Source organism: Cricetulus griseus, chromosome 7 (genome assembly GCF_003668045.3).
Source record: "Cricetulus griseus strain 17A/GY chromosome 7, alternate assembly CriGri-PICRH-1.0, whole genome shotgun sequence".
Lineage (NCBI taxonomy): Eukaryota > Metazoa > Chordata > Mammalia > Rodentia > Cricetidae > Cricetulus > Cricetulus griseus.
Window position 1 is genome coordinate 19,044,595 of NC_048600.1, and position 20,940 is coordinate 19,065,534.

The 20,940-nt window shown below is 44.4% G+C and overlaps 1 protein-coding gene and 1 pseudogene across 9 annotated transcripts in view; one reads left to right on the top strand and one right to left on the bottom strand.

The window, feature by feature from the left end:
• Window positions 1-7,379: 7,379 nt before the first annotated feature.
• Window positions 7,380-19,812, bottom strand: LOC113836585 (annotated as a pseudogene).
• Window positions 18,235-20,940, top strand: part of Pum2 (pumilio RNA binding family member 2) — a 78,526-nt gene continuing 75,820 nt past the window's right edge. For 8 of the 9 annotated variants that reach the window (XM_035448074.1, XM_027424610.1, XM_027424616.1 and 5 more), the window contains exon 1: window positions 18,235-18,296. The gene's annotated coding sequence lies outside the window, so the exon portion shown is untranslated. Of the gene's footprint in view, window positions 18,297-18,909; window positions 19,017-20,940 lie in introns of those variants that run through there. The other variant, XM_027424611.2, reaches the window with a different exon arrangement.

Genomic DNA, 20,940 nt, shown 5'->3' on the forward strand with positions numbered 1-20,940 from the left:
AGCAGCCTGCTACTGCCAAGTGAAGTCGCAAATGTAGACTGAAAGCCTGCCTTTGGATAGCCTTGATGAAGCCCTGACCATCTCCTACCTGTCTCTATCTGAGGGGGAGGTTCAAGATCAGTAGCTCCTCCTTCAGGAATTTTCCTCACTCAACTTGTTTCCCTGCTGGGGAATCTGAAGCTCAGTCACATCCACAGAGCCAGACTGTAGACCCTCTGTCCAGCTTTATACCTTCATTGGGTTGCCCCCAGAGTACCTGCAGGAATGTGCACAGAAAAATGCAAGTCTCATTCTCAGAGCTCCTATGTGCTTACACAAACGAGGTCTCTGAAAACCTGTAAGAAAAAGTCTTCCTAGCAGGACGTTCGTGGAGCACGCCTTTAATCCCAGCACTCGGGAGGCTGAGGCAGGTGGATCTCTGTGAGTTCAAGGCCTGCCTGGTCTACAGTGCAAGTGCCAGGATAGGCTCAAAAGCTACACAGAGAAACCCTGTCTCGAAAAACCAAAAAAAAAAGAAAAAAAAAAAAAAAAGAAAAAGTCTTCCTTTGGGTCTGAGAACAAAAGCACCATGTCTTAGGGCGTCTATTGTGATAAACACCATGACCAAAGCAAGCTGGGGAGGAAAGGGTTTATTTGGCTTATGCTTCCATATTGTTGTCCATCACTGAAGGAAGTCAGGGCAGGAACTCAAAACTCAAGCAGAGCAGGAACCTGGAGGTAGAAGCTGATACAGGGGCCTTGGAGGAGTGTTCCTTGTTGTCTTGCTCCCCAGGGCTTACTCAGCCTGCCTTCTTATGAACCCAGGACCACAAGCCCAGGGGTGGCACTTTAGTGAGCTGAGCCCTCGCACATCTATCACTGATCAAGAAAATACACTACAGGCTTTCCAACACGCTGGTCTGGTGGAGGGATTTTTCATTTGAGGTTCCCTCTTCCCAAATAACTCAAGCTTGTGTCAAGCTGACATAAGACTAGCCAATACAGAGCACTAGAGGTGACCTGAAGTTATATTATCTCTGCTTATTTCCTCTTGTGGAGACAATGCCAGCCCTGCTGGACCATCATAACCAGAACTCAGGATGGGCTAAATGGACCAGGCAAGGGAGTGGCCAAATTCTGGAAATGAGATCACGTCAGTCTTCAAGTACTCTTGGTCTCAGCCAATTGTTTTAAATGTACAGACAAATGTTTACAGGTGATGTCATTCCTCCAGTCCCCAGGGAGCCATCACACAATGCCAGCTAATCCCACCTGGCCTGGTGCCTAAAGTGAGAGTGGATTGAGCAGCTGTGCTTCCAGGAAGGCTCAGTGGATTCTCCCGTGGTCTACACACTTGGCATCAGTGGCCTCTAATGTTAGTGGCTGAACTCCATTTCAAACGTCATTATGGCTTGTTTATAATTTGACACTTGTTCATCTCTGTTGGAGGTCTCTTTAACTACAATCCTGCCTGGCACACCAGAATACTCCACCCTATAGAAATATATCTTGTACTGTTTTCTGCATGTCCACTTGAGAGGGTTTTCTTAGCTGTAGCAAGCCACAAACCAGTGCCAGGGAAAGCTTTCAGGGTATCAGTAGACAGAGGTCTGGGTCTAATACCCAGGGCAATAGGTGCTGGATACATTGCTCAGTCTGTCAAGGAGTTAGTAGTTGGGATGTGTGCATGAGGGATTCCTATGGTGATAAGAAGTGATGGGAGAGGCAAGCGGATCTCTGTGAAGAGGCAGGCAGATCTCAGTGAGTTCGAGGTCAGCCTGGTCTACAGAGTGAGTTCCAGGACAACCTCCAAAGCAATACAGAGAAACTCTGTCTCGGAAAAAAAAGAAGAAGAAGAAGAAGAAGAAGAAGAAGAAGAAGAAGAAGAAGAAGAAGAAGAAGAAGAAGAAGAAGAAGAAGAAGAAATGATGGGAACCTAAAGAGGGCTGCACAGGCCTCACTGGCTCACTAGCAACCTTGGGGGCACAGAGAGGAGGGCTCTTTGTAGCTGCTTCTGCCAAGGAGGAGAGGGGAAGGTTGGAAACTCTTGAGCTGACAGGTACCCTTCCTGGGGACCCCCAGGTGGTGGTATCTCAGGAAGTCATCTCCAGAGACAGTCTTTATGTGGAGCTTGGGACACAGCACCTACTCAGTAAACATCTGTGGAAAGGTGGACTCAAAATGAAAGATCAGTGTCTGCTGGTTCCCTGGCAAAGCAGGCAGCAGCTTTGACACTGTGTGTGTGGAATGGTTGACTTCAGCATCTTAGCAAGAAGTCTCGGCCTGTCCTGTACCCTCATTGAAGACTTCTTCAGGAGACCCCATGAGTCTCTTGTCCAGCAGGAATCCTGGCCTTACTCCTGTCAGAGTGATTCTAGTGACTTACTCAGTGCCTGTACTCCTCAAACAGTTTCTGGAACAGTTTGTGGATTCTTCTCTCCCCTAGCTCATCCTCTCTTTCCCAGAGCAGCTCTCCTCTGTGGCTATGTGGTGAGGTAGAAGCCAAGGCAAGGTAGCAGCCTCAGAGGGACAGAGGCCTGCAGCATTCGCTGTAGAGGGTACAAGCTATGCCACCAAAGCTATTTGCCCAAAGAGTTAGGATGAGTAAATGCTCATTTATCACTCATTTACTCCCCATTATCCTGCAAAAGGTACTGTCTGGGAGATGGAGTACAACAAGGGAAGAGTACATTTCTGCTGTTATAGTACTTCATTCTAGTGTTGGAGCAAAACAGTAAACAGACAACCAATACTTCAGGCAATGATAAGTGCGGAAAAAATAAAATCCATTAGATGAATGGGTATGAAATGACAGAGAAGGATGTAAATACAGATGTGCAATCGAAGGAGGAGCATTTGGAAAAGGTTTTGATTTCACTTATTTATTTACTTATTTATTTTTGGTTTTTCAAGACAGGGTTTCTCTGTGGCTTTGGAGGCTGTCCTGGAACTAGCTCTTGTAGACTAGGCTGGTCTCGAACTCACAGAGATCCACCTGCCTCTGCCTCCAGAGTGCTGGGATTAAAAGCGTGCATCACCACCGCCTGGCTGAAGACGGTATTTTATGCACAGTACATCTGAGCAGAACCCTAAGGAGCTGAGGGATTAAGTTGCATGTGGATCTCAGGGCAAGAGGGTCCAGGCCAAGGAACAGCCCATGGTTATCCTGAAGCAAGGGTTCCTGCTGTGCTGACCCAGTAGTGCATACCCAGTGTGGCTTACCTCAGGGTGGGAGAGGTAAGGAATCTGAGAGAGAGCAGGGAGCCACATCATAAAGGCTGTAGTAGAGATTCTGGACTTCCTGAGAGTGACACCCAGAGCCAGGAAAGGGTTCTAGGAGCAGAAATGAACTTCTTATATAAAAGGAGCACACTGAAAGCCAGCCAGCAAGGGCAGGAATGCACAGTCTCACTCATATGTGGAAACTAAAAATATCAACAAAAAGTTATCTCCAAGAAGCAGAGAGTAGAATAGGGGCTGCCAGAGGCTAGAAGAGGACAATTGTAGGAAGAGGTTGGCTTGTAGTTAAAAAATGAAGGGCTGGAGAGATGGTTTGGTAGTTAACAACACTTGTTCTTGCACAGGACCCACAGTTCAGTTCCCAGAACCTACGTGGTGGCCCACAACCATCTTTAACTCCAGTTTTAGGGGATCTGAACCCCTCTTTTAATCTCTGAAGGCACCAGGCATGAATGTGGCACACATCTATACATTGCAGGCAAACCCTAATACCCATAAAAGAAATCTTCTTTTAAAAGAATATTATAGTTAGATTGAAGCTTTAAGTTGTACTCTTCTATAGTACAGTGGAGTGACTATAGTTACAACAACTGATTACATATTTCAAAACATCCAGAGGGGATTTGAACATTGTCACAAAGAACTGGAACATCTGAGGTGACAGATACGATAATAACCTTAGTTTGATTCTTATATGGTGCATGATGGTCTCAACATATCACACTGTATCCTGCAAATATATATAATTATTGTGTCAAACTAAAGGAAAACAAATGTTATATCCCAAATAAAAAGTCATTAGAAGAAATCCAAAGAAAAATTGGTATATAAAAAAAGAGCTGTTTGAAAATGTGGCAATGGCCAGAGAGATGATTCAGCAGATCAGGGTGCTTGCTGCCAAGCCTGTCCCATCCCTGAAACCTACATGGTAGAAGGTCAGAACCTTCTCCTACAGTTGACCTCTGACCTCTACATGCACATCATGACATTCATGTGCCCGCACATACATAAACACACACACAACACACACACACACACACACACACACAAATAAACGTAATTAAAAAATTTTTTTGAGATAGGGTGTCTTAGAGTTTTTATTGCTGTGAAGAGACACCATGGCCATGACAACACGGATAAAGGAAAACATTTATTTGGGGCTGGCTTACAGTTTCAGAGATTTAGTCCTTTATTATCATGGCTGAACATGGTGGCATGCAAGCAGACATGGTGCTGGAGAAAGAGCTGAGAGTTCTACAATTTGATCCACAGGCAGCAGAAGCAACTGTGTCACTGGGCATAGCTTGAGCATAGGAGACCTCAAAGCCCACCCCCACAGTGACACAGTTCCTCCAGCAAGGCCACAAACCTCCTAATAGTGCCACTTCCTATGGGGGCCATTTTCTTTCAGATCACCACATAAGGTCTCACTAAGTAGTCCTGGCTGGCCTAAAACTCAGAGAGATGCACCTGCCTCTGCCTTCAAGTGCTAGAATTAAAAGTAGGTGCCATCATAATACCAGCATTGATGAGGCAGAGGCGGGCAGATCTCTATGCATTTGAGGTCAGCATGGTCTACATACAATTTCCAGGACATCCAGAGCTATGTAGGAGACCCTGTCTCAAAAAAACAAAAAAAAAGAAAATACTCCCCCAACTGTAAAAGCAATAAATATTTTAAAAAGTAAAAAACAAGTAAGTTAAATTAAATTAAATTAAAGGGAAAAGGAAATGGGGTATGGTAGCTCATAGTATATAGTAGCCTATAATCCTAACACTTAGGAAGTGGGTGCAGGAAGGTTAGGGGTTCAAGGTCATTTGAAGCTACATAAGGAGGTAGGAACCAGTTTGGGTCACCTAAAAGAAGAGTGAGACATACTTCTCCTTACTGAGTGCTTCCATCTGTCATACCATGTGATACCTTCTTCCACATTCTCCCATCGTGATGCCATCCGTCATGAAGTAACACTTCCAAGGATGCCGTATCTGAGGGCCAAGTTGTTTTCAGATTTACCCTCCAAAACTGTGAGCTCAGCAAACTTCTTTCTTTACAGACTAACCAGCTCGGACATTTTATTACAGTGAGAGAAAACAGACTGACAACGTGTTCTAGAAAGAGCTATTTTCACACCCACTGCACAGGGAACCATGGACACTGAATCCAGGTCTGCTGTTTAACCAGGAAGTTTTCAATATTACATGTTATGACAAAGTTTGAGGGTTACACCTTTAGTTTAATGACAAAGTAAGAAGACATGTTTTGAAAATGTCCATTCCCGATAGCTCAGAATGTAAATGACAGCAGTAGCTTTTCCTTGAAATCATCAACTACTTAATTCCTTAGCATATGACTCCCTGACTCACCTCCTCACAAGCTGAGACTCACCCCAAGGGCCTGCAATTATACTCTAGAAGTCACAGAAGTGTGATACATCTGAGACGGCATAGGGTCTCTTGGTCAACTTTTGCTCCTGCCCCAGTCAGAGATATTAAATAAGGTCATACATAGGTTTGTTGTGTCTAAGATCTATCATTTATGGTTTTTTCCTTTTTTATCCTTTTTTAAATTAATTTATTTTTACATTCCATCATTTATGTTTTAAGCTGAGGAAAGCTACAGTCAAATGTGAAGAGGAGCTGGGATCTGCCCCTAAGAAACAACAATAAGTTATGTTTGAATGACAACATAGGCTCATGTATTTGGACACTTGGTCCCCACTTGGTAGTTCTGTTAGAAGAGGCTACAGCAACTTTAGGAGGTACAGTCTTGTTGAAGGAGGTACACAATCACTGAGGGGGTAAGACTTGAGGGTTTATAGTCTCACCTTGCTTCCTGCTAGCTCTTTGCTTTCTGTGTGCAATGGAGATGTGATCTCTCAGCTTCCTGTTCCTCCTCCTTGTTGCCTCCTCCATAATGGACTCTTCCTCTGGGAATGTAAGCCAAAATCATCTCTTTCTTCCACAAGTAGCTTTTAGTCATGGTGTTTCATCACAGCAACAAAAAGAGTACCTGGCCGGTCATTGGTGGCACACATCTTTAATCCCAGCACTCAGGAGGGAGAGGCAGGTGGATCTCTGTGAGTTTGAGGCCAGCCTGGTACCCAGAGCGAGTGCCAGGATAGGCTCCAAAGCTACACAGAGAAAAAAAAAAAGAGAGTACCTGATTGACCCACTCTATCCCTGTATGCCTGTATGTTTATTCCCAGGACATTCCCTCCAGCTTTTCCTCTAATCATGTGACCTCTTCTTCAAGGGTACTAGAACACACACGATTATAACAGTACTGGTCTTGTGCACAAACCCACCATAGCTTATCCAAGCTGGGATAATGGTTCCCAGAACCCAAACACTGAGAGCTAGATCCATGTGGTGTTACTGTGTATCACTCTGGAACAGTAGGCAGTCAATGTTTAGCTAACAGTGGAGGCGTCTTTGTGCATGAGGGTTTGAGCATGAGTGGAATTCAAGTTAGCCCCCATCAGCCATGAGCAGGAAGAAGTGGCAGAACTATTTCAGGATTGGAAATAAAATGTTGGAGAACCCCTGTACCTAACACTGGCTGTTTCAGTTCAAAGAGTGCCATATTCAGTGTCTCTTCAACTTATTTGACGGGACAAGCACTAAGGCATTTATTTCTTCAATTGAGAAGTGAAAACTTGGCATAAACCAAGCATCTGCCAACATACATATCCTGACAAAACTAGGCTGTTTTGGAGGGTGGGAGGAGTTTATGGTAGCCATGCACTGGCAGGCTTCTAGCTCTTGCTTTATTTTAGAATCAGAGTCAGGTTCAAACTATGAGGAGATGCTGTAGTAAACACTGCAGGTGTCACCCTAACTTGCCATCTACCAGGCTACTCCTAGTTGGCAGAATGCACCAAAGCCCATGGGAGTGGAACAGACCCATGACTGGGTGGTATAGGCACTGGCAAAGAGTGTTCAGAGGATTTCTACTGAGTGATCAGCATCCAAGCTGTTCCCCAGGAATTCAACTTAGCACTGCCTAAACTCTTATCCCCACAGTCATAGCTTCCTCAAGCTTAAGAGAGGTGGCTCTCTCACTGGAGTTTGTAGGTTATGAGCCTGGGCCCTGACAGCCCACTCACCCTCGATTTACCAATTTAAGACACAAGTCCTAGTGAGAAGTACAGAAAGGAAATTCATTCAATGTCATCATATCTGGAAGAGGAAGAAAGAGGAACAGTGACCCTTAAGTCCATCCTCCAAGGTACGAATGGGAAGTTCAGCTTTATAGAAGGTAAATGGTATGCTTACATCAGCAGTTCCAGTAAAGGCATTGTCTTGGCTTCTAGTCTAACCTGAAGGTGGTCTAACAAGATGCCAGACTATGAAATCTCTTCCTGGGAAACAAGTTCCTCCTTGGGATGGTACAAAACCTCCAGCCTCTCCTTTTCCCCATCATGAGATTGTTGAAGAAATTTCAATTTCTTGGGAACCACTTTGTCAATAGTCTGATAGCCAGAGGCAAGGGGAAGGAGGGAGGGAGGCAGGGAGGAAAGGAGGGAGGGAGCAAGAGAGAGAGCCACATGTGTCTCTATTTAGAATTTGCTCCCTCCTGCCAAGAGGGTTACAGCTTTACTCAGGACTGTACCCAGCAGCAGATCTCAAGGGAAGATATACTGGTTCCAGGTGAGTAACTCAGTTTTCAAAAATATTTTACTTGGGGCTGATTAGATGGTTCAGCAGGTAAAGATACTTGTCACCAAGCCACATGACCTAACTTTGATCCCCACATGGTGGAAGAAGAAAACTGACTCCTGTAAGTCCTCACACATTCATATGCCTACCCCTCAAATATAGGAATAAATGTAGTTTTAAAATATTTTAAGGGCAATATTTTTTAACAGCAAAAGGTAGGTATGTTAGTATGGTAAAAAAGAGGGTATATTATTGAATCTACTTTAATCTAAAAACCAACTGTTAATCTCAAAATACTTTACATTGATATGGATTTTGGTTTACTGATACAAACTTAATTTGTTATACTATATGTATATTTCTACTCTTGTTTAAGGTATTATGTTTATGGAGCTCATTTCAAAATGTAATGTGTAGTTAACAAATACAAATTAATAGTCATCTATACAATAGTCAAACATATAGTCATGTTAGTTAGATTTTATAGATATACAAAGATGTATTTAGAAGGATAGATAATCTTCAAACACTTCAAAGACCAATAGAATATGGCATTTAAAATGTTTTCAGAACTTAGACTTTTCTGGAGAGTGAGACACATCTGCTCCTGGCAGCACCAATTACTTCAAAGGGGATGATAGACCTCAAAGAAGCTCCTTACGATGTTGGTGTTTGCTTTCAATATGCAAGGCTAGCCATTTGGGCAAGAAACTTCTCTTGCCTGGACTGCTTGACTGTATGCTCTATAAACTGGACATGCAGGATTGACAGGAAAGTGACGGCTGAACGTCCCAAATCAAGACAGGATGATCCTTCAGGGTTCTTGCTTCACAAAAGAGTCTGCCAGACATTCTGCAAGACACAGAAGACACCTTCCCCCCCACAACCCCCCCTCTCCCACCCCCTCCCGCCATCCCCCCCACCCCCACCGCCAAAGGGGTGCTCAGCCCTGGGCAGGCCGCTCCTCATTGCAGTTGTCCCTGCAGGTCTGGTTAGAGTGGTGCTATTGATATTGCTAGAAGGGTTTGCTGGGACTATGTTCTGCACCACAGGAGGTCCAGGTGAGGAGGTAGTCTGTGTGAACTGTGTAGCTTCTTGGCTACCAGAACCAGAACCATGGTTACTAAATGCTTTCACTGGTTGCCTGGCTGAAGCCTGAGGTTGCATTCGAGGTATTCCTCCATTTGACACTTGAAAATTGGAGTCACTTCTACTGCTTTTCACCGAGTCAACTTATGCGTTTGATGTTCGGGATGGGTTTGGAAGACTGCGTCTAAGTTTTTCTTCATTTTTAACATTACTTGTCTGTAAATCTGTGGGATGGCCTTGGAGGGAAAGGCGAGGTTGCTGCAAATGGCTAGTCATAGCCTGTGGGGACACTCTACTGTATTCTATTCCCCGAGCAGGAGATGGCAAATGAGAATTTCGAGGTTACTGCTTGGAGATGGTAGGGGTGAACTGCGTGGTGATGGAGAAAACCTGTTAACAGCAGGGTATACTGCATGGAGCACACCATCATCTTCATCATCCAAGCTCTGTGCATCCAGTTCTGTGATCACTAAAAGTGCCCACCTCGTAGAATTGCAAGTGAACCAGAACTGCGCTGAGAGGTGGTGGCTGCATATTCTTGCTGGACGGAGACTTCCTTCCTGCATCTGGGCTAGAATCTGCAAATCAGTTACCTCATTTAGCTTATTGTTGGATCCAATTGAATCTTCATCTAATTCTGAGCACTTAACTCACTATCTATAGAGGATTGAGGGCTGAGTGGAGGATTTCTATCTGATGAACTTTTGAAGTTACCTAAATTTCCAGGAAGTATAAGCTACTTGACTATAGGAGGTCAAACTGGTGTTGAGGACGGAGAGTTGAAGCTGCTGCTGTAAGGGCTACTTGCATTTGGGCTATAAGGACTTGTATAACTCATAGAGTTGAAAGGATTATTGTATAAATTTTGCCTCTTGAGAGCTGACATAGTTTGATCAAGTTTGTGGATAAGAGACCTTTTTTTTTTTTTTTTTTTTTTTTTTTTTTTTTTTTTTAGCACATTCCACATCAGGACTTGGGTAATCCAAAACTTGCCTGCACCAAACTAATGGACTAACAGATTTCTGCATTGGTGTGAGTTTTTTTCTTTGGTGATGAGTATAGCCAGCTCTCCTCTTCCTCCCAGCCTGACAGTCCCTCCAGCTCGTCAGGCAGTGACTCTGCCTCGTTCAGCAAGCAGCCTTCAAAGACTGCCAGCAAGGAGATGGCTTCCTTCAGGTCCTGGCTGTTGGTCCACCTAGGGCCTGAGCCCGCCTTGGCTCCCAGGCCCAGGGGGCTAGGATATTTTCTTTAATTTTGTCAAATACAAATAGACTAAATATCATAACTTGCTTAATTGTTGCTTAATACCTATTATGTTATATGTAATTGGGTTAGCATTTTGGAGAGAAGCAGGTGGATCTCTGAGTTCAAGGCCAGCCTTGTCTACAGAGTTCCAGGACAGCTAGGGCTACACAGAGAAACCTTGTCTCAAAAACAAACAAACAAAAACACCACCAACAAAACAAGGAAGTCAAAGAAAAGAAACATACTATAAGAATAAAGCTAGAGAGATGGCTTAGTAGCTAAGAGCACTGGCTGCTCTTCCAAAGGACCTGGATTTAATAATTCCTAGCATCCACATGCCAGTTCACAGCTGTCTGTAACTCCAGACTCAGGGGATCCAATCAGATGCCCTCTTCTGACCTCTGTGGATACTACACACATGCATGCAAGCAAAATATCCATAAAATAAATAATAACAACGTCAAAACATACAGAATAGTAAATGTTAAATGGACAAATTATAAAATATATAATTCTGACGGGTGGTGGTGGTACACGCCATTAACCCCATTACTCAGGAGGCAGAGGCAGGCGGATCTCTGTGAGTTCGAGACCAGAGGTAGTTCCAGGACAGCCTCCAAAGCCACAGAGAAACCTTGTCTCGAAAAAAAAAAATATATATATATATATATATATATATATATTTCTACCTTCATAATTCTGCTTCAAAATAAGAACTAACAAAGTTGTCTACAAATTTAAATACCAAATAATATGAAGAAAAATTGTTAATAAAGGCATGGGAAAATATATAATTTGAAGAAAATAAAAAATCTCATTTTCCAGGGCTGATGAGGTGGCACGACAGTTAAGAGGGCTTGTTACTTTTGCAGAGTACCCTAGCTCAGTTCTCAGCACCAACACAACCATCTATAATCCTAGTTCCAGTGGATCTGACATTTTTTAGCTTCCATGGGTTCCTGCATGCATGTGGTGCATATAAACACAGGCAGGCAAACACACATATAACTCAATAAATAAATCTTTTTTTAAAATTACATTTTCTGCAGATGCCCACACTAAAGAAAAATTTAATACTAAGGTTTCAATACGATAAGTTCCAAAAGATGATGTATGAGTCACTGATTATTGTATGATTACTGATTATTGACAGTCACATTGATTATTTCACTGTTTTGCTCACTGTGGTGTTGGCAATGGAACCTGGGGCCTCACGCATGCTGTAAGTACTCTGTCATTGAGCTTGTTCTCCAGACTCTTTTCTTTTCTTTAAGATTATTTGAGACTAGATCACTATGTAGCTTAGGCTAGCCTTAAACCTGTCATCTTCCTGTCTCAGCCTTTTAGGTACCTGAGATTTCAGGCATGTATCACGATGGCCAGCTACACATTAATTACTTTCACAGAGAGACTATAATATGGGAATTAGTTACACAGGTGTCTAAGGAATGACAAGATAGAATGGGTCAGTGAGGAAATGCAAAGCTAACCACTGCAGTAAATACTGACTCTCCTGGGGAAGTAAAGGGGAAACAAAAGGAGGCAGATTGAGAAACTAGGGGGCATGAATTCCACGTGCACACGTGGATTCCTAAGGAAAGAGTAGCCTGGCTGCTCTTGTAGCTCAGGACCTTGAAGATATAACTCTGGGTCCTTCTAAGGAAGTACTCTGCCTAGCTTTAGGAGTGTGCAAAGAAGCTGAAAACAGGAAGTGACTGCTGCAGCTGGGCTACTGTGTTGTTTGGGGGTCATTCTGACAGAAGTTATAAGCAAACAAGAAGCAGCAAGAGGCTTCTCTTCTCTCCTGACTTCCAGCGTCTCTTCAGTTACCTTCTATCCTCACAGCCTGACAGGTAGTGAGCTTGGTGCTAAAAAAAACAGCATAACCGAAGCTCAACAGTGCAAGCTTGGAGCCAAGGAAAGAGGGTCCAACCATCAGGAGAACTGACTTGATCACACCCCTGGAATGAGATGAAAAAAGTGAACTGCATAAGGAAGCCAGGCAACCAAAACATCCCTGCAAGTGTGACTGTACACCACTGCATGGCTTGGCAATGAACACTTAGTAATTCACAGACTGAACTAATGTGGAGAAAGGCTTGATGTAATCATAGTAAAATCAGAAGAATGATCTATACAGAGGATAAAGGTGTTTCCAATAACAAACTCTTGCCCTGTGTGGTGATGCCTGTATGTGATCCCAGAATTTAAGAGATGGAGGAAGGAGGATCAGGAGTTTAAGGCAAGCTTTGTCTACAAGTTGAGTTTGAGATCAGTCTCAGCTACAAGAGATCCTTCCCATAAATAAACAAACAAGTAAATGAATGTGCTCTCTGTGAAAATAAAACATGAATGAAAGGGCCAGTTTTGAATTTCTGGACATCGTTATAAAGGACTTGTATTATTATTATTTAAAATTTTATGTGTATGGGTGTTGCTTGCATGTATGTCTGTGTCATCCCTAGTGTATGTCTTGCTTGCATGCCTGGTGCCAGTGGAGGATAGAAGAGGGTGTTGGATCCCCTGGAGCTGGAGTTAGAGGGTCCTTCCTTCCTTCCTTCCTTCCTTCCTTCCTTCCTTCCTTCCTCCCTCCCTCCCCCTCCTCCCTCCCTTCTTCCCTCCCTTCTTTCCTTCTTTCCTTCCTTCCTCTCTGCCTTCTTTCCTTCCTTCCTTTTTTGTTTTTTTTTGGGGGGGGATAGGGTTTCTCTGTGTAGCCCTGGCTGTCTAGAATGCACTCTGTAGACCAGGCTGGCCTTGAACTCTGCCTGCCTCTGCCTCCCAGGTGCTGGGATTAAAGGTGTGAGCCACCACCCATCAGTGAGTTGCAGATTTTGAGACATCTGGGTGATGGGACTCAAACTCAGGTCCTCTGGAAAAGCAGCAAGTGTTCTTAACTGCTGAGTTATTTCTCCATCCCTAGCTTGTGTTATTGTTATATAGATAACAAAGTTATAAAATGAATTTACAAGAAGCTTCACAAACAGTCTCAGGGGGAAAAGGCTATTTGCATAGGGAATATTAAAATGAAATTATGCTCTAAGATGTAATCTGCCTAAATTGTTGCTTCTCAATTATAACTGCACATTATAACCACTGAGGAGCTTTTAAAAAATACCAATGTCTAGGCTCCAGCCCAGACCCATTAAGCCAAAATCTCAGAAGTGGGACTTGGGAACTGATATGTGCTAAATGTTCCCGGAGTGATTGTGATGTGAAACTCTGGTCAAGAACCACTTGAGTCAACAAGTCACATGGGTAATTCCCAAGATGCATGGCATGTGGCTAGAAAGTCAGGACACTCCATTCTGTCCTAGAAGCAGTCACAACCAGAGCTAAGCAAGAAGGAAGAATGAACACTAGATGGACTACAACAGCCTGGACCCCAATCTGGCTTCCCTTGCTGTCATAAAATGCTTGTCAGCAGGAACCAAGAAGGCAACACGTGATCTTATTTGATCTTATTTACATCCTGTGTGTGTGTGTGTGTGTGTGTGTGTGTGTGTGTGTGTGTGTGTTGGGGGGTAGACTTTCTTTCTGTCCCCCAGATGCTCTGAGTTGACACCTCACTGTATGTTGCTGATTCCAAATGGATAAGGCACACCCATTACAGAAGCAATTTCTAGTGAGCATGATGGAACAATTGTGATTAGCTTACTAATGCTTCTCAAACATTACTGTGTACAGGTATTGCTTGAGAGTCTTTTTAAAATGCAGATTCTGATTCAGAAGGTCTGGCCATGGGCCAATTTTGGCACGTATAACAAGCTCCCAGGTGATTAGAGAGGCTGGCCGAGGTGTCAATTACAATGTCCGTCTTAACTGCCAAGCACACGAGATGTTTATATTAGCTGAGGAATACATTCTTTCCTTGTAGGTAACTCTAAAGAGAAGCCAATTATATTCACAAGTGCTTAATGAGCACAGCAGATTGTAAAGCATATGTGAAGGCACAAAAGTAAGAACCTGCTCACCGTGCACTGAGAGATGGGGCAAGGCAGAGTCAGATCACTAAAGGATTGGCCTTTGCTGTGCTTAAGAACACAAAACCGTAAGACATTGTCTATGAAAAAGAACTCTTCTGGGTCCAATTAGTGTGGGAGACATTGCATTCTATGTCTCTCACTTGTGTATTTACAATGGCTATTTTGATTTTCAAGATTCTAAGAAGTTTTCCTGCAGTTAAAAAAAAATTCCTCAAATAGATAATAACCAATAGGCAGGATGGGGTATATAATTTAGGGGATTTGGCACAAAATGAAAACGAGGGGTTGCTCTTCCAAAAACCATTAAGACTTCCTAGATGGTGACAAGAACTTTAGAACAACTGCCTCTAAATGAGGCCTTGTAGTGAGGCTCAGAAGGCCAGTACTGCTCTTGAAGAATTTGGTAGGAATAAAGGGGAAGGAATAGAAAATGTTTACACATTATAAACACCAAACACACAATAATTCTAATATACATATGGGCTTTGGTTAAGATTCTTGATTGCAGCAGAAAATCACTGGATCCAACTTTTGTGGTAATATATTATTTATGATTTAATAAAGATTCCCTGAAGAATGCAAAGTGAGCCACACTAGATAGCTATAGAAGCTAGGCAGTGGTGGTATACACCTTTAATCCCAGGACTCAGGAGACAGAGGTAGACGGATCTGTTAGTTCAAGGCCACACTGAGCTACATGAAATTCATCCAGTTCTAAAGAGAAACAGCTCACACAAAGGTGATCTCAAGGATCACATTTGGGATCCCATGCCTTTAATTCTAGGATTTGAAATGTATAAAAGAAAGCAAAGGGTCCCATGATAGATTTAGTCTCCAGCACAATCAGAGGCAGCAGTCTAGGACTACTGTCTGAGGATTCGTGGAGCTAGCCGGATCACCCTTTCAGTCTGAGGTAGAGGTAAGAGCTAGTGGCTGGCTGCTTTGCTTATCTGACTCTCAGCTTGAACCCCAATATCTGTCTCTGGTTTTTTTATTATTCCATGTTACAAACTTCTGCAAGAATGAGGAGAAGGAGTAACAGTAATGATTCATTATAAGATTGTTCATATGCATGTTTCTCAGACTCCCAAGTACTTAAGCATTGAGCCAGGCACCTAAACAAGTGGAAGAGAAACTTCCATATTGCAGAGAAACACTGTTACAACTCTTTCAACTCTATTCAAGAGGTTCTCCATCTACATCCTCCTGGAAGCAAGTCTCAAAGAGACTGTTTAGTGGTAGAGTGTCTCTCCATCCCAATTCTATTTCTAAGGAAGAGGCTCTGATGGTTCCCTTTCTCTCTCTCCTCTCTCTCCTCCCTCCCTCCCTTCCTCCCTCTCCCTCTCTCTCCACACTTTTCAAGACAGGGTTTCTCTGTGTAGCTTTGGAGCCTATCCTGGCACTCACTCTGTAGACCAGGCTGACCTCAAACTCACAGAGATCCGCCTGCCTCTGTCTCCTGAGTGCTGGGATTAAAGGCGTGTGCCACCAACACCCAGCTCAACAAAATCTTTATACAAACATGTTTATCTAACTCACTAACTCACTGTCTCTATAGACCAAGCTGGCCTCAAACTCATAGATTCACCTGCCTCTGCCTCCTATGTGCTAGGATTAAAGCATGTGCTACCAACGCCCAGCTGGGCATATTTCTTAATGAAATACTATTAACAGGAAACTGAGAGGGGGGATGGGGGAGGGGCGAGGGCGCAAGCTCCAGCGCTTTGGGAGATGCTGCTGGGATGGACATCGAGATGGGATGCTTGAAGTAGAGGTCTGAGTACCGTGAGTTGAACTGAACTTGTATGTTGGATGACATCAAGAACTTATTGCACGGGGTGAGGCCAATGATGGAAAGGTTGGTTACGAGCCAGCTACCTATAAAGTGGGGCTTGGATTAGTGGAAAGATGGGCGAATGAATCTCTGCAGAAATACTTGGGCAGTTAAAAATCTGTAAGGCTTGGAAATTTAAGCTATGTGTGTGAGGGGTCACAGAAAGTAGGTAAAGATAAAAACAGTCCAGAGAAGTCATTTGGGAATGGAGTGGTGATGAAATTGCTAACTCTGGAGACAAAGTGAGGATCTGGCATAGGGTACAGATATGACTTCAGTTCTTAGCATGTTTGGGGACAAGAGTGATACTCAAGTGGAAGCCTGGAACTTGGGCAGGAGGAGAAGACTTATACTGTGTCCAGGTTTGGATGCGTCTCTAAATGTTTATGGGTGGGAAGTGAGAGCCTAAAAAGAGGTGGGATTGGGGACCTGGGGCGATGGCTTGGTTGGTGAAATGCTTGTTGCATAAGGATGTGAGTTTGAGTTCCAGAAACTGTTTAAAAGCAGGGCATTGTGGGAACTACCAGTAATCACAGTGTCAGGCAGGCAGAGACAGGATTCCTGCAACTCACTGGCCAGTCAGCTTTGTCAAATTGGTGAGCTCCAAGCTCAGTGAGAGACAAGTTGGAGAGCAATTGGGGAAGATACCCACTGGCATCAACTTCTGGCCCCCAAATGCCACACACATACATGTGCACCCCCCCACACAAAAACATGAATATACATTTTTAGAAAGAGGTGGGATTAGTTCAAAGGGCTCTCCTTCATGAATTAGTGTCATCATTAAGGGAATACGTTATCTTGAGTGGGTTATTAAAAAAGCAAGCTCCACCCCTTCTCCCCTGTTCTATTTTCCTTTCGCATTTCACCATGGGATTACACAGCACCAAGGATGTTGCCAGAGAGTGGCAATTTAGCATTGGACTTTCTAGTCTGCAGAAGCTTGAGAAGTAAATTTCTTTATCAATTACCTGATTTGGTATTCTGTCAAAGCAATACAACACTAAGATAAATTTAAATGCCGGTCCGTTTTTATAATGATAAAACCCCAAAGACCTCCTGTGTTTAACAGACAATAGGAGACATTACATGAACAAAACACACATAGTCTCTGACCTGGTGGAACTCACAGCTGCCTAGAGAAGATATACTAAACGGGGCAATTTCCAGGCCCTGGATATTTATGAAGTACAAAAATGTCAAAACCAGTGGTAAGCCATCAAGATCTAGTCCCACAAGTGCCTATGCTCTCCAAGAGAGCTGTGATAGGCAATGGTCCCAATGACTGCGACCAAATCTTTGGAGTCATTGCTATTCTCTGAAGATTTCAAGGAAGTCATGCCTCACCAGGGCAGGTCTGGAGTCTGTAAACTGTTGACAAGAAACCATTTAGTCTGATACTTAGAGCAAATTAATTTCCTTTGTGCTTACCCACCACCGGGGCCTCTTTCTTTGCCGGTAGTTGGCAACACTTGTCTACTGAGAAGTCACTAGGAGACTAGACAGTAGACAGACATATGCGGGGTGCATTTTTTTCACTCCTAAATCACTAACATCTGGATAAAAGGGGAGCTAAATGGTGAACCGTAGGTGCCAGCATCGCGGAAGTGAAGACATACCCCAAGTTTGGGGGCGTGGGCAGCTGGGCTTGCACAGGCCGTCTGGGGAGAACAATGAGATATCCGGGAGGAAGCGGAGGATGAATAAATGCAGCCTCAAATAGAAAGTCAGGGTTTTGCAGCACCCTGACCATCCGAGGCATTGATCTACTCCGGGAGCAGAGCTCCAGCGGCCGAGGGCGAAACCCAGCCCTGAACACACAAGGTAAAGGCCGGGCAGTGCACGCCTGATGGCGGCCGCACGCGCAAGAAGAGCGCCGCGACAGTGCGCACGCGCAGAGCCTCGGCCGCCCCACTCCTCCCCCTCCCCCGCACGCCCGCCGCGCGGGAGAAGCTACGCACTCCACTGAGAGTCGCCGCGTCTGGGTGAGCGCTCCCCCCCACCCCTCCCCTTTTCTCCCGCAGTGCTTTGCGCGCGGCCGGTGGGCGGAGGGTGGGAGGGGAGGCGGCGGTGGCAGCCATGTTGTTGTGAGTCTCTGTGCCTCGCCCTCGGTACTCGGTGGTTCGGAGGAGGAGGGGGAGGAGAAAGGGGTGGGGGGGAGGGAGGTAGGAGGAAGAGAGCGAGCCGAGGGGAGGACGGCGGCCGAGAGCGTCGCCGGTGCCCAACGGTCGGTCCCCCGGCTGAGGCAGCGCGGCCGCAGCAGCCCTGTAAGTCAGCCCGCGCTCGCTCCGTGTCGTCCGTGGGCGCCGCGGGGGCCGGCTCCGGGCTTTGTGTGGCGGCCTCCCCGGGAGCAGGCCTCGGGCGGGAACAGGCCGGGCCTGGGAGGGTGTCGGCGGCGGGCTGCGGCCTGGGCCCGGCTCGCACAATGCCGCCGGGGGAGGGGAGCCGGAAGGGGGTGTGCGCTGGCGGGGGAGGGGGCGCAGCTCGCTGCTGCTTTCCCGCTTCCTTCCCGCGCCCTGCGCCTGCTTGCCTGCCTGCCTGTCTGCCTGCTGGCTGGCCGGCCCGGCCGGACCCGCTTCGGCGGCCTTAGTGACCAAAGCCGTATGCCTTCCAGCCTCAGCCCTTGGGGTCCCGCAGTCTGGAAGAAGCACGGTGGAGCCAGGGAAACGTGCGAGTTGCTAGTGGGTGAAGCGGAAAGGAGTGGTTTTTATATGAAAAACGAGTGTGGGTGGGTGGGTGGCGGGGGTCGGGAGGGGGATTGTTCCTCGAGCCCTGCGAGCGTCCAAGAAAGAAAACCTCGGCCGACGGACGCGGATGTGAAAGGAAATAGGGGCCGGGATTCGACCTGTTCAGGTGCCTTACTAAGGAACGTGGTGGTTTTTGTTAGAGGAACATCTTTCGGTGCTCCGAAGAGTGTGTAACTTTAAAGCCGAAGGCCGAATCAGCGACTTGAAATTATTTGAGCCTTAGTTTGGGGTGTGAACACGGTGAGATTTGGGCGGTGGGGCGGGGTGGGGGGGTTATAAACGGTGCAGAGTTGATGCTCAAACACGTGTAAAGTTGGTGCTTCTTTCCGAGAACACAGCTATAGAAACCCTATTTTTTCTTAACTTGGGCTTTTATTCTGTAACACATTTGGACTTTTGGGGAAGGGAATGGATTGCGGACATTTTATGTTCAAGAAGACAAAATAATGACAGTTCCTTCAGATTTTAAGAAATCTGGAAGCAGAGATTTTCTGTAAGGGTTTTAGGGGGAATGCTTTTAATACTTAAAAAGATCTAATGCCTGGAAAGGTACAGTGTGTCACGAAAGCAATTTTAAGGAGTTACCTTAGCATTCTAAAAGCTTGTTCATGGCTTAGATTCGTGACTCTTCATTCACCATGTGACCGCGTGAATTGGAGGATGATAAAGAAAATTCTGGCGAGGAATGAATGCTCTGTTTAAAAATACTAAGATGGATATTTTTAATTGGTTAATAATAAGCCTCTGTTGCTAGTCTAATATCTTGCTTTTTATAAATTACTTACGTCATGTGAACAGTCAAATAATTGACGATGTGTTCTTTTTTTGCAAGAATGTCTTTAAAATTAATTTTCGGGGAAATTAAGTTTTGTGTAGTCTTGGCGTTTTGGATCACATCTTTTCCACATGAAAAAGTTACAATAACTTTGTATTGCAGAAACTTGCTACAATATTAAGGGTTTTTGTTTTTACTTATTTTATGTCCCAGTCTAGCTGATTTACCTTAAGTGGATTTGTCGTGAGCACTTACAAGCATTTTCAGACAACCTAAGCTGTTTAGTTTTTAATGAAATTTTCCTTGTCTTGAGTCAAAAGTTCCTATAGGTGGTTCATTATTTAGTAAGCTTTTAGAGTAACTGTTTTTTTAAAATTATATTACGCTTTTATGTAACTTTTTGTCCGTGTATTTGTGTTTGTATGGAGGTCAGAGGTCAGAGGACAAATTGCGGATGTCAGTTCTCTCCTCCCACCATGTGGTTCCTGTGGAACTCAGGTTGTTAGACTGTTGCAAGCAGGCCTTTACTGCCTTGTCTCTGCAAGATTTTAAAGTAACTTACGAATAACAGCACAAAAACGTAGATTTTTTTCTTTTGAATCTTTTATACTTGCTTATTAATTTTTCTAGTGTTGAGATTGTCTTTTAAGTATGTATTTATCCAAGTTATCAGAAATACTAAGCGATTTAGATCAGGTGTGACATCCAGAACTGGTCAACCAAGATATTCTCCCTCCCTCTCTCTCTCTCTCTCTCTCTCTCTCTCTCTCTCTCTCTCTCTCTCTGTGTGTGTGTGTGGACAACAGTGTTGTTGGAATATAGAACCTTGTGCCTACTAAGGTGAGTGCTCTACTACCTATGTACATACCCTGCCTCTTTTTTAAGTAGTAATCTGAAAAGGAAGTTGGTTCATGTATCTTGTACTCAACATCTTCATGTCTCCTAATTTAGAATTTCATTGGATTTCAAAAACAGGGATTTTTCATGTTTGACAAACTGCATTCATTCACAGCTTGAGACCATCTTACTAACAGCTTAATAAAAAGGTTGCTCTTGTAGGTGGGTAAATTAGCTTGTGACATTAAATAAATACCTTATTTCATACTTTTAAGAAGGCATGAAAACTGTCTGGCTTACTCTTACTGTCTTTTCTCCTTGTTTGTCTATTAGATGAATTTTAAGAGGGAGTTAAAAACCATGCTAACGCTTTCTTTCTTTTTCTTGGGAGCATGCACCCTGCAGAAAATGTGTTCTATCTCATGTGACCAACCAGGATAGACAGTTTCTTTCTATAGGAGAGGACAGTAGTTGTGTACTGTCTAGTAGTTGTCTAGTGCTACCTGTGACTGTGTAGCTTTATCAGGAGCATATTGTTTGATTACCATCAGT